The sequence below is a fragment of the Crocodylus siamensis genome, chromosome 1 (genome assembly GCF_052110815.1).
Source record: "Crocodylus siamensis isolate JL-2025a chromosome 1, ASM5211081v1, whole genome shotgun sequence".
Lineage (NCBI taxonomy): Eukaryota > Metazoa > Chordata > Crocodylia > Crocodylidae > Crocodylus > Crocodylus siamensis.
In genome coordinates this window covers 221,890,426-221,905,045 of record NC_143395.1, presented here as the reverse complement: position 1 = coordinate 221,905,045, position 14,620 = coordinate 221,890,426, and positions in this window count along the sequence as shown.

Here is a 14,620-nt window from a genome sequence, read left to right as displayed (position 1 = left end):
TGGTGATGGCCCCTCCCTTCCATTGGGTGTATGGCTCCTTTTTAGCTTTGAGACATTCCTGGATGCTTTTGGTTAGTCATAGGGGCTTTTGAGCACTCTTGTCCACTTTGATCTGTGTTGGAGAATCGTCTCCTTCAGGAATGACCACTCTTCTTGGAGTCCCAACTCCCCACGCCTCCCCAACAAGTCGTGTTGTACATCATCTGGCATATTTTTTATTTTTTAATTTTTTTTTAAACTATGTATACTTATATCCTCCAAGTGTTTGGTTAAATTTAGAAAACTAATTCAAAAGGTATGCAGCTGGGTTAGTGTCAAATCCAAACATACCCAGAGATTTTTCCAACATTAGAGAAAACTAGAGCAACATCAGAAACTAATGAAAAGTGCAAACAGGTCAGTAACTAGAATTCTCTTTTACCTGAAAAAGCCTGAGGTAAATAATTTCAGGTCTGGTAATTAGAAGGTAATTTTTCCTTCTGGCATTTTAAAAACAATTCCCTAGGAATAGATTTAAAAATCTGTTTTGATTCCTAAATTTGAGTTGCACTTGGTATAGGATTTGAGGGGTTGTACTTGAGGTGGGAAAAGGGAGTTCTTTGTCCTGTCCTCTCTTCTGCCTGGATGGCAAGCAGTTTGGCCATTGCCCTGATGCAGCATTCTAATATTATAAAAGCCTTAGTCTGTCTATCTGTAAAGCTTTATTCACACTCTGATTCGTTGTCTTGGCAGCCAATTACAATGCTTACTGAAACAACCAATCAGAGTGCTCTACACAGACAGAATCACTGCCATGACAGTGGGGACTGAGAGCTGGTAGAGATAGGGAGGCAGTGGAGGGGGGAGTGAAGCAGGAAATGGGGAAGTGGGCAACGGCAGTATAGGGCACTGTGTTGTGGCTGTGGGCATTGCATGCAAGCTTCCTCCCCTCTCCCATGTCTAGGAGGTGATGGCACTGCAGGGTGGAGTGGCAGTGAGGGTGCACAGAGCTGAAGGCAGAGCAGCGGTAGTGTGGGGCAATGGGCACTCCATCCCTGTCTCCCCCGCCCCATCATTCTTGACAGGCAACTGGCTAGTAGTGTCAAAATTGCCCCATGGTGTACAGTCCACTAATTAGGGCTGTGCAAAATGGGCCCTATTCAATTTGGATTCAGATTCGGCCCAGATCAGGGACAGTGATTCAATCTGTTGATTTCACTGTCCCTGATTTGATTCAGCTGAATCCAAATCTGATGATTCAGTGCTGAGTTGGTGAATCAGCGATTTGGGCACAGGCACAGCTTTAAAAGTTTTTCTACATACCTTGATGTAGCAGTGCGGCTGTGATCTCTGTGATGCTGGGGCAGATGCAGCATCCCACAGCAGCATGGGGTGGGAGGACTCTTCAGCATGCTGGGCAGCGAACTCAGAAGTAGACCAGAAGTACTTCCAGTCCCCCACATACCTAGCAGGCACCAGTCACCGTGCTGGGGGGGTGAGCATGGGGAGGAGCCCCCAGCACACTCCCTGGTGGACCAGGAAGTAAAGCGGAAGTACTTCTGGTCCACTTTCAGGTCTGCTGCCAAGTGTGCTGGGGACCCCACTTCACTGCTATGGGATGCTGCATCTGCCCCAGCACCACAGGGTTCAGAGCCCCTGTTACCTAGAGGTATGTAGAAAAATCATTAAAGCTATCTCTACATCTGAACAGCCAAATCTGTCCAAATCAATTCAGAGGGTTCTGAATTGATTTGGAGAGATTAAAGGGTCCTACAATTCAGTTCAGATTTGGAGATTTGGTCACCAAATTGGGCCGAATCTCCACTTAATCAAATCATGGACCGAAGCTTTGCACAGCCCTACTACTTATGTCCCCTTCACCCATCCATTTCTCAGAAGTGTTGTCTCAGCCTAGAGCTCTGGATTGGTGGTATAGTTTCACAAAAACTGAGTGATTGGTGAAGTCTTCAGGGACTTTTCAATGTGACATAAACATGAACTTTCCTAAGTTTATGGTCCAGATGTTACTCCCACTATATAGTCCAGCTTTGTTGTTATTCTGCTTAGGATTTTTTTCCCCCCAGAATTATCATAGCATTGAGTTTCATCCTCCCATCCAGTGTTTAAAAGGATGTATCCAGTATGACAGCTCCTCTATCACAGAAGTTCCCACAACCAGATGATATTTCTTTTAAAGGCTATTCAGAAAAGCTATGATATAATGCTTGTATTCATGGCCAAGACTCCTGGGCCCATACACTTCAAGAGATGGCATGAAGTATTTTTTTTAAAGCTTTCCTAACTGTCTCTATTTCTAAAAGAGTGTACTTCTCACACATGGCCCAAGCCAGAGCTATCATTTAAGGTCCTCCAATAGCTCTAGTGCAGCTATATAGTAAAAAATAATTATTCTCTAATAATAAAATATGCAATTGACAAGGAAAACTGTGTGGATAATTTATTTAGTTATTCAAACATTCATAGAGGTGATCAAATGGAACATTCTGTCTCTGAATAATTAAGAAAATGCAGATCTGCTAAAATTTATAGTGAATAACATTGGAAACAAATTATTTAATCAGCTTTTATCACTTCAGATTAACATTAGTGGGATTAACTGTTTAGTACTAACCTAATTCTGATTAAGTGGTTTATTGCTCTGTTAAGAACCATCTTTGCATATTGATTATCTGTTGGTTCTTTTATTGTCTTTCTTTTCTATTTGTATATTTTCCTTTTATTTAGTTTCTTTTATCTTCCTTTATTCCATTATTTCTTAAACTCAAGGTCTGAACTCGGTCACATATTATTACATGATTCAAGTGTAATGTCACTCCTGTTCTGCAGCTTTCTTATTGAAGACAGCTTCACAGGTTTCTATGGTTTTTAACACGGATATAAATCTAAAAATTTAAATTGGGTGAATTCTATGACCTATGGAGGTAATAAACTCCTATACAGAATTGTCTTTCTACTTTCTTTTTGTAATTATTTCATGTCATCCTTTTACAATTAACTAGGCAGTAATTCATATCTGTATACTATTGGGCAATGGTTCTGTTATTTTATAGGAATTAGTGAGTGAAGGAAAGCTATAAAATATTGACTCATACAAAATTAGGGTGGGAAAACTGATGAATCTGATGAAATTCCACAGGAATTTTGTATAGTTAGTGCCTTTAAAGATCTCAGCATTTTGATACTCTAACTTTAGGTACAGTTATAAAATGTGTTTCCATGCTATTTCAGCTATTAAAACTCTCCATTTCTCTCTCTCAAAGCTTTAACCTTGGTACTGGTGGTGGTGGTGGTGGTGTTTTCTTCAGGAATGTAGAATTGTAAGGACCTACTGAATGTTCGAGTCCAGTCGCTTGCATAAAGAGATCAAGCATCATCTTAAGCTAGTAAGGATTTTTTTCCCTTTTCCCCACCCTGGCCTTATTTTCTTTACTTTATAGGCAGCAGTCATGCCCTGTTTCAGATTTTATTCTGACCTGCTATAATTATGGAGCTCAAGTTGCCTTTGTATAAGCGTTGTATTTGCTCCACTCCCATTATACAGTTCCAACCCCAACTTGATAGATTTGTTTTAAAAAGCCTTGCTACCCGATCTATAAGTATGCATGCCATTTCTTTTAGAATACTGGGATGGAAATTATCTATTCCCCGTGACTTGAGTACATTATGTTGTTTGAGTTTTGCTTTCACCATGTTTGTGATTATATCAATTTCTGTACCATCCTACCCACATTCCCACTCACTCATTTGGTCCCATGGTCAATATGATCCAACAGAACCAAACTACTCATTTAGTGTTTGGGCCATACTTATGTTAACCTTGTCTCTATCCATTCCTCAGCACATACCTTCTTCCTTTCTCATTCTTTTTCTTACTATCATTTGGTTAGTAGAACATGTTGGTTAGTAGAAATGTTCTTCATATGGTTGAAGAACATTTTGCTTTAAAACTAAAAATCCCTAAAAACAGTATTATAACTTTATTTCCTGGTTGTGTGTGTGTGTGTGGGGGGGGTGTTCTTCCTTTTGTTTTTGTTTTTCCTTTCTGACAGAGTCTCTGTATATTCATGTTATCTATCTTAAGATAGTTTGGAGCCCTTCACTACAAATTATTTGCCCTTAGTCAAGATACAGATTTCAGGTGCAACTTCCAGAAAAGCTGCAAAAAGCTAAGCTTCTTCCATATCTATGTCCCTAAGCTCCTCAGTCAATTCCTTTTGTTAGCAAAATTCCCCTTTGAAACAAAGAATCCTTTTCTTCTTCTTTTAGAGTATTTATTTGTATGCCACATGCCCCACTTAGGGCTGGCCCAAGGATTTTTGCCAACCTAGGCAAACACAATTTTGCTGCCATCCCTTTTCCTTCTGGCAGAAATGAAATTGTGAACTCAGGACCTGCCAAACACATGCACTGCCTGCCTGCCCAGAGGCTGTTTTTTGCTGCTGTAGGCAGCCAGCTGTGTGGCCTGTATGCTTATGCCAGCCCTGGCCACACTCTTCCCAAATAGCAAACAGACCTTGTTTTGGGAAAGCAGAATGAAGAAAAAAAGATTTTTCCAGAATCCTACCTGCCATAGCATGGGGCACACCATGGCTGAATGCTCTGGCTGCATGAAGGACAAAGGAAGTCTACTGTTCACCATGACTCACTGGTCCTTTGCTGCTCCTTAACTAAAGTTTTAACCCTCTCATGGCTACTTTCAAATTGGCAGCAGCTTTTGACTGCACCCCATGTATCTCCATGTGGCCAGATGACCACATCATAGTATCCCTTCTGGCAGTAATTCCAATTTTTCCAGGCCTCCACTCTGGTGCAGAAATTGGCTTGCTTACTGAAGAACACACACCCGACTTTTGGGGGCCCAATTTTCTGGGAAAAGGGTACATATGGTGTGCAAATAAATATGGTAATTTAAATAGATTCAGCTAGTGATCGCATGACCCCAGGTTATTTTCTACAACCTGCTAATCTATAATGTTCTTGATTACCAAACACCAAGAATAAATTACATCACATCCTGTTGGTTATTTCATAGTTTCATAGTTGGTAAGTTCGGAAGGGACCTGAGCAGATCATCTAGTCTGACCCCCTGCTATAGCAGGAAAGAGTACTGGGGTCAAATGACCCCAGCAAGGTGTTCACCTAGCCTCCTCTTAAAGACCCCCAGGGTAAGAGCCAGCACCACTTTTCTTGGGAATTGGTTCCAGATCCTAGCCGCCCTGACAGTGAAGTAGCACCTACTGATATCCAGCCTAAATCTACTTTCCGCCAGCTTGTGACCATTATTTCTTGTCACTCCTGGTAGCGCTCGGGGAAACAGGGACTCCCCCAATGCCTGCTGGTCCCCCCTGACTAGTTTGTAAATGGCCACTGGATCCCCCCTCAGCCTTCTCTTGTGGAGGCTGAACAGGTTCAGATCCCTTAGCCTCTCCTTGTAGGGCCTGCCCTGCTGCCCCCTGATCATGTGGGTGGCCCTCTTCTGGACCCTCTCTATGTTGTCCACATCCCTCTTGAAGTGCGGCGCCCAGAACTGGACTCAGTACTCCAACTGCGGCCTGACCGGTGCCGCATAGAAGGGGAGGATCACCTCCTTGGACCTGCTTGAGATGCATCTGTGGATGCATGACAAGGTACTGTTGGCCTTCCTGACCGTGTCCCTACACTGTTGGCCCATGTTCATCTTGGAGTCTATAATGACTTCAAGATCCTTTTCTGCCTCTGCACTGATGAGAAGGGAGTTCCCCAGCTTGTAGGTATGGTGCTGGTTCTCCCCCCCCCTCCAGTGCAGTACCTTGCACTTCTCAGTGTTGAAACCCATCCTCTTCTCATCTGCCTACCTCTGTAACCTGTCTAGGTCCGATTGCAGCCTATTCCTCCCTTCTAGCCATCTTAGTGATGTCTGCGAATTTGAACACGGTGCTTTTTACCCCCTTGTCCAAGTTGCTGATGATGTTGAACAGCGCGGGTCCGAGGACAGAGCCCTGGGGGACACCACTGCCCACATCCCTCCAGGTCGAAGAAGACCTGTCCACCACCACTCTCTGGGTGTGGCCCTCCAGCCAGTTAGTGACCCAATTGACTGTGTAGGTGTCGACACCACAGTCCCCCAGTTTCTTAATGAGAATGGGGTGAGAGACAGTGTCGAAGGCCTTCCAAAAATCCAGAAAGACTATGTCCACTGCTACCCCTGCATCTAAGGATTTGGTGACCTGGTCATAGAAGGCCACCAATTTGGTCTGACAAGACCTGCCTCTAGTGAACCCATGTTGGTTGCCCCTAAGCATAATCTCCCCCGCTGGCCCCTCATAGACATGCGCCAGGATAATTCTCTCAAAAAGCTTACACAGGATCGAGGTAAGACGAACGGGTCTGTAGTTTCCCAGGTCCTCCTTCCTCCCTTTTTTGAAGATGGGAACCACATTGGCCCTTTTCCGGTCCTCTGGCACCACGCCAGAGCACCATGAGTGCTTATAAAGCCGTGCCAGGGGTCACACAATGACCTCTGCTAATTCCCTCAGCACTCTGGGGTGGAGATCATCAGGACCAGCTGATTTAAATGCATGCAGTCCCTACAGAAGTTCCCCGACTAGGGAATGTTCAATGACCATTTTGAAGAAATCCACCAGCAATTGTGCTGTTGCTAGAAAGATTTGTTCTTCCATGTGTATCTAGGAAGTAGAAGTCTCCCATAATGAGACTGTTTGTAGTAGCATTTATATCTTTAATTACATTATAGGACTCTCTATCCATGCCCAAATCTGACCCTGTAGATCTGTAACAGACTTCCAGAAACACCTCTTTTAACTATTCATCTCTAAAATGATTGTAACCCAAATGATGTCTGTTTCAGCCTTACTATTGTGCCATTAATGTAAAATATAAACCTTCACCTTTATCTTCATATTGATCATTCCTGAAAAACATATGCCTTTCAATATCTGTGTTCCACTCATGTTGGAAATGTAACCATATTTTTGTTATCCCAATAAAATCCACTTTCCCGTTCTATACAAGTAATATGCTTAGCTTATTAATAACCTTCTCGTGTCAGATTAGTATATGGCATGCTTTGTGTGGAATTCATTAGTGTTGATTCATATCATGGGAAGATTTGATTGCTGATGGTTGGAATCTGCTTTCAGTGGGCTAGGCATACATCTGGTAATATCTCCATGTGCTTATTTTTCAATACGTAAGAGATGTCTGATTGGCATATTGATTTGCTTATGCATTTAAAGGTAAAATCATGTTCTTTTATTTCAAGAGTTGGTCTTTCTGATTTTTTAAAATTTTGAAACAGGGAGTGTGTGTACAATATGCATGTGTGTGTATATACACACCCCCCCCACACACACACACATAAAAATACAAATGTGTAGAAAGGCAAGTGGCCAGTGCTAGGGAGGATGGTAAACATGTAAAGAAATATAGAAGATTTAAAACTTGTTGAAAACATTTTTAACTTAGCGTGTGCTCCAAGTGCTTTGCTGAATTGTTAATGAAACTTGTTTCTGATAGCTTGAGAATGGTATTTAAAGGTTTGCTTTTGGGGAATTGGCTTATAGATATATACACATGCATTAGAATGGTTCAGGATGGGCAGCAGGGGTTAGTTGATTTTTAAGAGCCTGGGTCTCACATACAGAGTTTTTCAGTCTTCAGAAGCAGACAGGCTGTCTAACAAACACGGACACATAGTCTGAGACAATGGGGGCATGTACCACACTGTTCCATAACATGAGATGAGGTGGCACCAGCTCAGAAGGCCAAAGAGTGGGGCCTAAGTTTCCTGTTTTGGGAAGGGTGTTTCATAGTTTCATAGTAGCTAGAGTTGGAAGGGACCTAGGTAGATCATCTAGTCCGACCCCCTGCCTTGGCAGGAAAGAGCACCGGGGTCAGATGACCCCGGCAAGGTGCTCATCTAACTTCCTTTTAAAAATCCCCAGGCTAGGAGCCTGCACCACTTCCCCTGGAAGCCGGTTCCAGGCCCTAGCCGCCCTGACTGTGAAGTAGCGCCTCCTAATATCTAATCTAAACCTACCCTCCGCCAGCTTGTGACCGTTATTCCTGGTCACTCCTGGCAGCACATGGGGGAACAGGGACTCCCCCAATACCTGCTGATCCCCCCTGACCAGTTTGTAGCAGGCCACAAGGTCCCCCCTTAACCTTCTCTTGTGGAGGCTAAACAGGTTCAGGTCCCGTAGCCTCTCCTCATAAGGCCTGCCCTGCTGACCCCTGATCATACGAGTGGCCCTCCTCTGGACTCTTTCCATATCGTCCACACCCCTCTTGAAGTGTGGCGCCCAGAACTGGACGCAGTACTCCAGCTGCGGCCTGACCAGTGCCGCATAGAGGGGGAGGATCACCTCCCTGGACCTGCTCGAGATGCATCTGTGGATGCATGACAGGGTACGGTTGGCCTTCTTGACTGCCTCCCCACACTGCCGGCCCATATTCATCGTGGAGTCAATGACGACTCCAAGATCCTTTTCCGTCTCCGTGCTGGCAAGAGGGGAGTTCCCCAACCTGTAAGTGTGGTGCCGGTTCTTCCTCCCCATGTGCAACACCTTGCACTTATCAGTGTTAAACCCCATCCTATTCTCATCCGCCCACCGTTGCAACCTGTCAAGGTCAGCTTGTAGCCTATTGCACCCTTCTAGTGCACCCACATCCCCCCACATCTTAGTGTCATCAGCAAACTTGAACAGGGTGCTTTCTACCCCCTCATCCAAGTCACTGATGAAGATGTTGAACAGTGCGGGCCCGAGGACCGAGCCCTGTAGAACCCCACTGGCCACGTCCTTCCAGGTCGAGAAGAACCCATCCACTACCACCCTCTGGGTGCGGCCCTCCAACCAGTTGGCGACCCATTTGACCGTGTGGGCATCGACACCACAGTCTCCCAGCTTTTTGATGAGGACAGGGTGAGAGACAGTGTCGAAAGCCTTCCGGAAGTCCAGAAAGACTACATCCACAGCAACCCCTGCGTCTAATGATTTGGTGACCTGATCGTAAAAGGCCACCAGGTTGGTCTGACAAGACCTGCCACTGATGAACCCATGTTGGTTGCCCCTGAGCATGCATTCCCCCGCAAGGCCCTCCTGGATGTGTGCCAGGATAATTTTTTCAAAGAGCTTACCCGGGATTGAGGTAAGACTAACTGGCCTGTAATTTTCCGGGTCCTCTTTTTTTCCCTTTTTGAAGATAGGGACCACATTGGCCCTCTTCCAGTCCTCCGGTGTGTATGTGATGAGTTTGGAATATGCTGATGGAACATAACATAGATGGTGAGATGGACACAGAGAGAGACCAATCGGTGATATCCATGGATGAAGAGTCATCAGGAGTCATCAGAAGGGAAGAAGAATACAAAAGCAGAGACTTGAGAGTAAGAAAGGGTCGTCTACCTGGGTCCCTCCCCATCCTCCTTCCTGAGAGGGTTCTCTGTCCCCCAGGAGGGGCCCCTGGGACCACCATGGACAGAGGGCACACCACCAGGCCATCTCATCCACTCTGTTGGAGAGTGGGGGACATTAAGGTCTCAGCATCTCCCCTCCAGGCTGCTGACCTGCTGGCATCTGACACCTAAGAGAGCCTCAGAGTGAAGCCTGCATCCTGGCCAGATGTACTTTGACTCTGATGACAGCCCTAGAATTGGTAAATATATAGAATTGTTTGATTGCTTGTATTGTTTCTTTTCTGTTATCACTGTGTATCAATACATTTGCCTATTATTGAATGGAAAGGTTGTGGTCAGTCTGAAGGTGGGTCCTCCCCCTGGGTGGATAATAAGGCATTTGGGTCCTACAGCCAGAGCCAACAGTTTCTCCCTTTTTAAATTATTCATCTTTGTTTCTGGTGTGTGTTCATTTTCTTTCTGGGGGTTTCATTAATGCCGGGCTACACAAGTTACTGTAAAAATATGAAAACTAAAGTGTCCTTTTTCTAGGGGAAGAGTTCTTTCCTCACTGTGCCTGGTAGGGAACCAAACAGTTCCTAGGGTGATGGCTCTCTATCTGTAGGTAAACATCTGATCAAATTCTAGTAGATGAACTTTGTCTTCTGAGATCCTTGCTTCTGTTCCCACTCAAGTCCATAGCAATTTTGCCATCACCTCAAATTGAGGCACAGCCTTTAAATGGTCCTTTGAGGTGATGGTGAATATTTACTTCAAAGTGTTCTGTGTCATTGGACCCCATTGACTTAAGCAGAACAGCAGCAGTTTTCATTTTGCAACGAAAAAGTTTCTTCTAACAATTGAGGGTTTGCTTAATCCCCCAGGACTGGGGCCTTAACTCTAAAATGAGCAGAAAAACGTACAGACAAAAGATTGCAGTAGCTTTTTGTACTGGATGCCAACAATAGAAAAGATACTAACAGCTGTAATAAAGAATTGCCCTTTTGAATATTTAAACAAATTGAAATGTAAGTTAGTATTACAGTCCCATCTGTCAGGGATCTATATTCTTAAAAATGAGCAAGCCTCCCTATTTTCTTTTTAAGAAAAGAAAACAAATCCCATAAGGTTCTCTTCAGCAAATATTTTGTAATTCTTTTCATGGCAAAACACAGATGGCCACTCTGCAGCAGTCCAGATGCTGCTGCAGGAAGTTTAAGCTCTCTGTGGAGCCATTTAAAGGGTGTCTGTGGGTGCTGCTTGCTAGTGGAGCTATGTAAGGTGGGAAAAAAAACATTTTAATACTTGCTTCCTTTCACTAAGACACACTTACAAATGTGTGCAGCTACAAAACACATCAGTGGGAAAGTAGCTTTTTTCATGCTATACGCAAGATTTGCTTTCAGCAAGAGTAACAACTGTGTCACCTTAGCTTTGACAGCTTTCATCCTGTTCAAGGATAACTCTTACATTCAAGTGAGTATGCAGAATGCATCTATAGAATTTCCCCATCTAACTCATGGCCACTAGTCTGACTGAATCAAATGGCCAGATTGTGGCAGTTGCACAGAAATTGCCTTTAATAAAAAAAAAAAAACAACAGTGTATGGTAATTTTAGGAGACAGAGACTAATGGAGAAAGTGATTCTATTTGCTTTGTAGATTTGCACTTTACAGCCTAAATCAGATTACAGCATGAGCTTTCATGAGCCCGAGGTCATTTCATCAGATGCAGGGAATGGACATGCACAGAGAAGTATATAAAATGGAGAAGGTGATTTGAATACAAAAGACAGGGAGAAAAAGGGGTTGGGGTAGTTCTGGGAGAAGCAAACAAGTAGTAACTCCATAGGAGCAAAAGGGTTACAAAACCTATCCAGGTAATGGGATAAGTCCCTGTTTAAACCATGCTTAACACGATCTATTCTGTGGATGATTTCTTGTTTTACAATTTCCTGTTCAGGTTGGGGGTATTTTTTTTTTAAGTTTTACTGCCCACTGCCATGAGGTTCAGGGAAGTTGAGGTGTTGTGTAACAGGCTGGTGTCTTTCTGAAGATGATATCAAGGATTACCCTGTCTGTCTAATGTAGAGAGAAGAGGGGCACTCTAAGCAGGTGATGGCATATATGACTTTTGTAGAGTTGTACGTGAATGAATCTTTTTATATTTCACGTTGTTTGGTCCAGTGATTACGTGATCTGTGTTCATGGGGGGCATCTGGTTCCATTGCAAGGCCTGGTGCCTTGGTGAGAATGGCAGTTAGCTAGCATGTTGCTTGAGAGATGTTGTTTGAAGTTGGGGGAGCTTTCTGTAAGCCAGGCCAGGTTTGTCCCCTGGGTGGGTATGTTGAGGTGGTTGTCCTTTTCCAGAAGGGGTTGGAGGATATTAATGATGTATCTGAGGTTGAATGACAATCTAACATCAGCTCCAGAAAGACTGCCATCTGATGAAGGGAGCTCAGGGTCACACAAGCTTATACAAAGCAAATATACATCTCTTATTTAGTTGGTCTATAAAGTGCAAATCTACCCCACCCTGTGCTTAACTTCAGACTAACAAAGCTAATGATGTCTCCATGGGCAACTGGTGCCGCCTTAGTTGGGGGGACACATCCCCACAGTCAGAGACTGGGGGGTGTCCCCCCATGGCTGATCACAAGGCCTATTGCTGCTGCCGCTTGCAGGAGTGGCTGCAGCTGCTTCTGGGAGTGCAACAGCGCTCCACTCCCCAGCCCTTGCAGGGGGGGCACTGGCACTCCCACCTGCCCCCTGCCCATTGCCTAAGCAGTGAGTGCAGCTGGTCAGAGGGTGCACATGCACCCCCATGCACCCCCTAAGCATCACCACTGGACCTCTCCTTGCTTTCCTGGCAAGAGTAAGTTAAGGTACACATCCATATGCTACAAGGATGTGACAACTGCTTTTATTAGTATATATAATTGTCATGGCGCAGGGACCTAGGAGCAGCCATGATCTCCCTAACGCCCCCTACCGTGCCAAGTAGGCAATTCAGGACCCTCTTTCTCGCCCGCCACGTCTTTGATGTTGTCTAAATTTTATAAAGGAGGCTGCCCTTTGTCCCCTTGGACACAGTGCTATGTTAATCCTGTCCCCTGTTCTATATGGAGTGACAGGTGCACCCCAGCTTTATGGGCTATGCATGCCTCCAGCCTCCCCTGTAGCACACCCCAAGCCTTGCTGATGTACCGGACATTGTCTGGTCAGTTTCCTTCCTGCGCCCTGACTGGCGCCCCCCGGGCTTGTCACGCAACCGGCGCCCCTCTGCTTTCTGCGCCAGGACTAGCACCCTGGGCTTGTCATGCAACCGGCACCCCTCTGCTCTCTGCGCCCTGAGTGGTGCCCTGGGCTTGTCACAAAACCGGCGCCCCTCTGCTCTCTGCGCCCTGGCTGGCGCCCTGGGCTTGTCACGCAACCGGCGCCCTAACTGGCGCCCCTCTGCTTTCTGTGCCCCAACTGGCACCCTGGGCTTGTCACACAACCGGCGCCCCTCTGCTTTCTGCGCCCGGATTAGCGCCCTGGGCTTGTCATGCAACCGGCACCCCTCTGCTCTCTGCGCCCTGAGTGGTGCCCTGGGCTTGTCACAAAACCGGCGCCCCTCTGCTCTCTGCGCCCTGGCTGGCGCCCTGGGCTTGTCACGCAACCGGCGCCCTAACTGGCGCCCCTCTGCTTTCTGTGCCCCAACTGGCACCCTGGGCTTGTCACACAACCGGCGCCCCTCTGCTTTCTGCGCCCGGATTAGCGCCCTGGGCTTGTCATGCAACTGGCACCCCTCTGCTCTCTGCGCCCTGACTGGTACCCTGGGCTTGTCACAAAACCGGCGCCCCTCTGCTCTGTGCCCTGGCTGGTGCCCTGGGCTTGTCACAAAACCGGAGCCCTGACTGGTGCCCCTACTTGTCACGCAACCAGCGCCCCTCTGCTTTCTGCGCCCTGACTGGCGCCCCGCTTGTTAGCCCTCTTGGGCCTGCTCAATATGTCTGCCCCTCTTGGGCCTGCTCAATATGCTCGCCCCTTCCTGGGGCTCCTCCGCATACAGACAGTGCAGCCCTGGGTCCTGTCTCTCCACGCACTCACCCTCCCCGGGCTTTTCTGACCATGCACTCACCCTCACTGGGCTCGTCTTTATAACAGCACCTCACCTTGAGTTTCGCTTCACGTATGCCCCCTGGGCCTTAACATGAACACCCTCTGGGCGTCTGGCTAGTGCCCACACTAGTGCTCTTAGCAGTTGGGGCTCAGGTGGCTTTAGCCGTGCCGGGCCCCTGCAAGATCGTCTGTTCCCCTTCTCAGGGTTGGGGTATTGCACCCCTAAACTACGGTGCCCAGCTGGCACTGGGGCCTCCACCACTATGGAGCCCTACTGAGCTTTCCTGATACTATCTCTCTGGGTCGGGATACCCCCAAAGTGCAGCACCCTCTCCAGTGCTGGGAGCACCCCACTTTACTGGGAAGCTCCTAATGAGGCCTCCTCCACCCCTACAGCCCCACCCGGTCCTCCGGCATAACCATAACTAAACAGAACCATAAGCCAATTGGCTGTAACACAACAATAAGTCTCCTGACTATAACATACAATCTAGGCCCACCCGGCTTTCCTGCCAAACCTTCCAGTCAGGATTCTCTCGCCCCGTACCATGGTACGGCCACTCGGGTGCTCTGGCTGCTCTGCTCAGCTCGACTGCAGGGCTCTGGCTCCTCAGGCTGCCAGAAGGGAACTGCCAGCCAGGCTTCAGCCTGGGCTGTTTATAAAGGCCAGGCCCAGCCCCCTTCTAGTCAGCTGACCCACTGCGGTTGCCGTGGCGACCAACACCTGTACTCTCATCATAGGAACAGGGCACCAGAGTGCCCCTGTGACAATAATGTAATGCACAGCACCATATTAAGCGCTGGAGTATTTGCTCCAGGCAAAATGAAACCTGATTCTATTTATTCTGACCTATCTCACAATTCTTTGAAACAACTTGACTTCTTATCACCACAATAGTTAATAAATGACCAAATTTTTTGTGTTAATATAGGTGTAGCCTATGTAAATTATGCAGCATATGGGATGTACCCTTGTGGAAAGAATCCTTAACTCTGCTTAAATGGAATAATTCAGAATGTTGTAAACATTTAAGAATGGTCTTGTGGAAGCTTTTTTTCATGGTAGCTGCCATTTTCATTGGACTTCTTTTTCTTTTTTTTCCTTTTAAAATTTTATAAGAG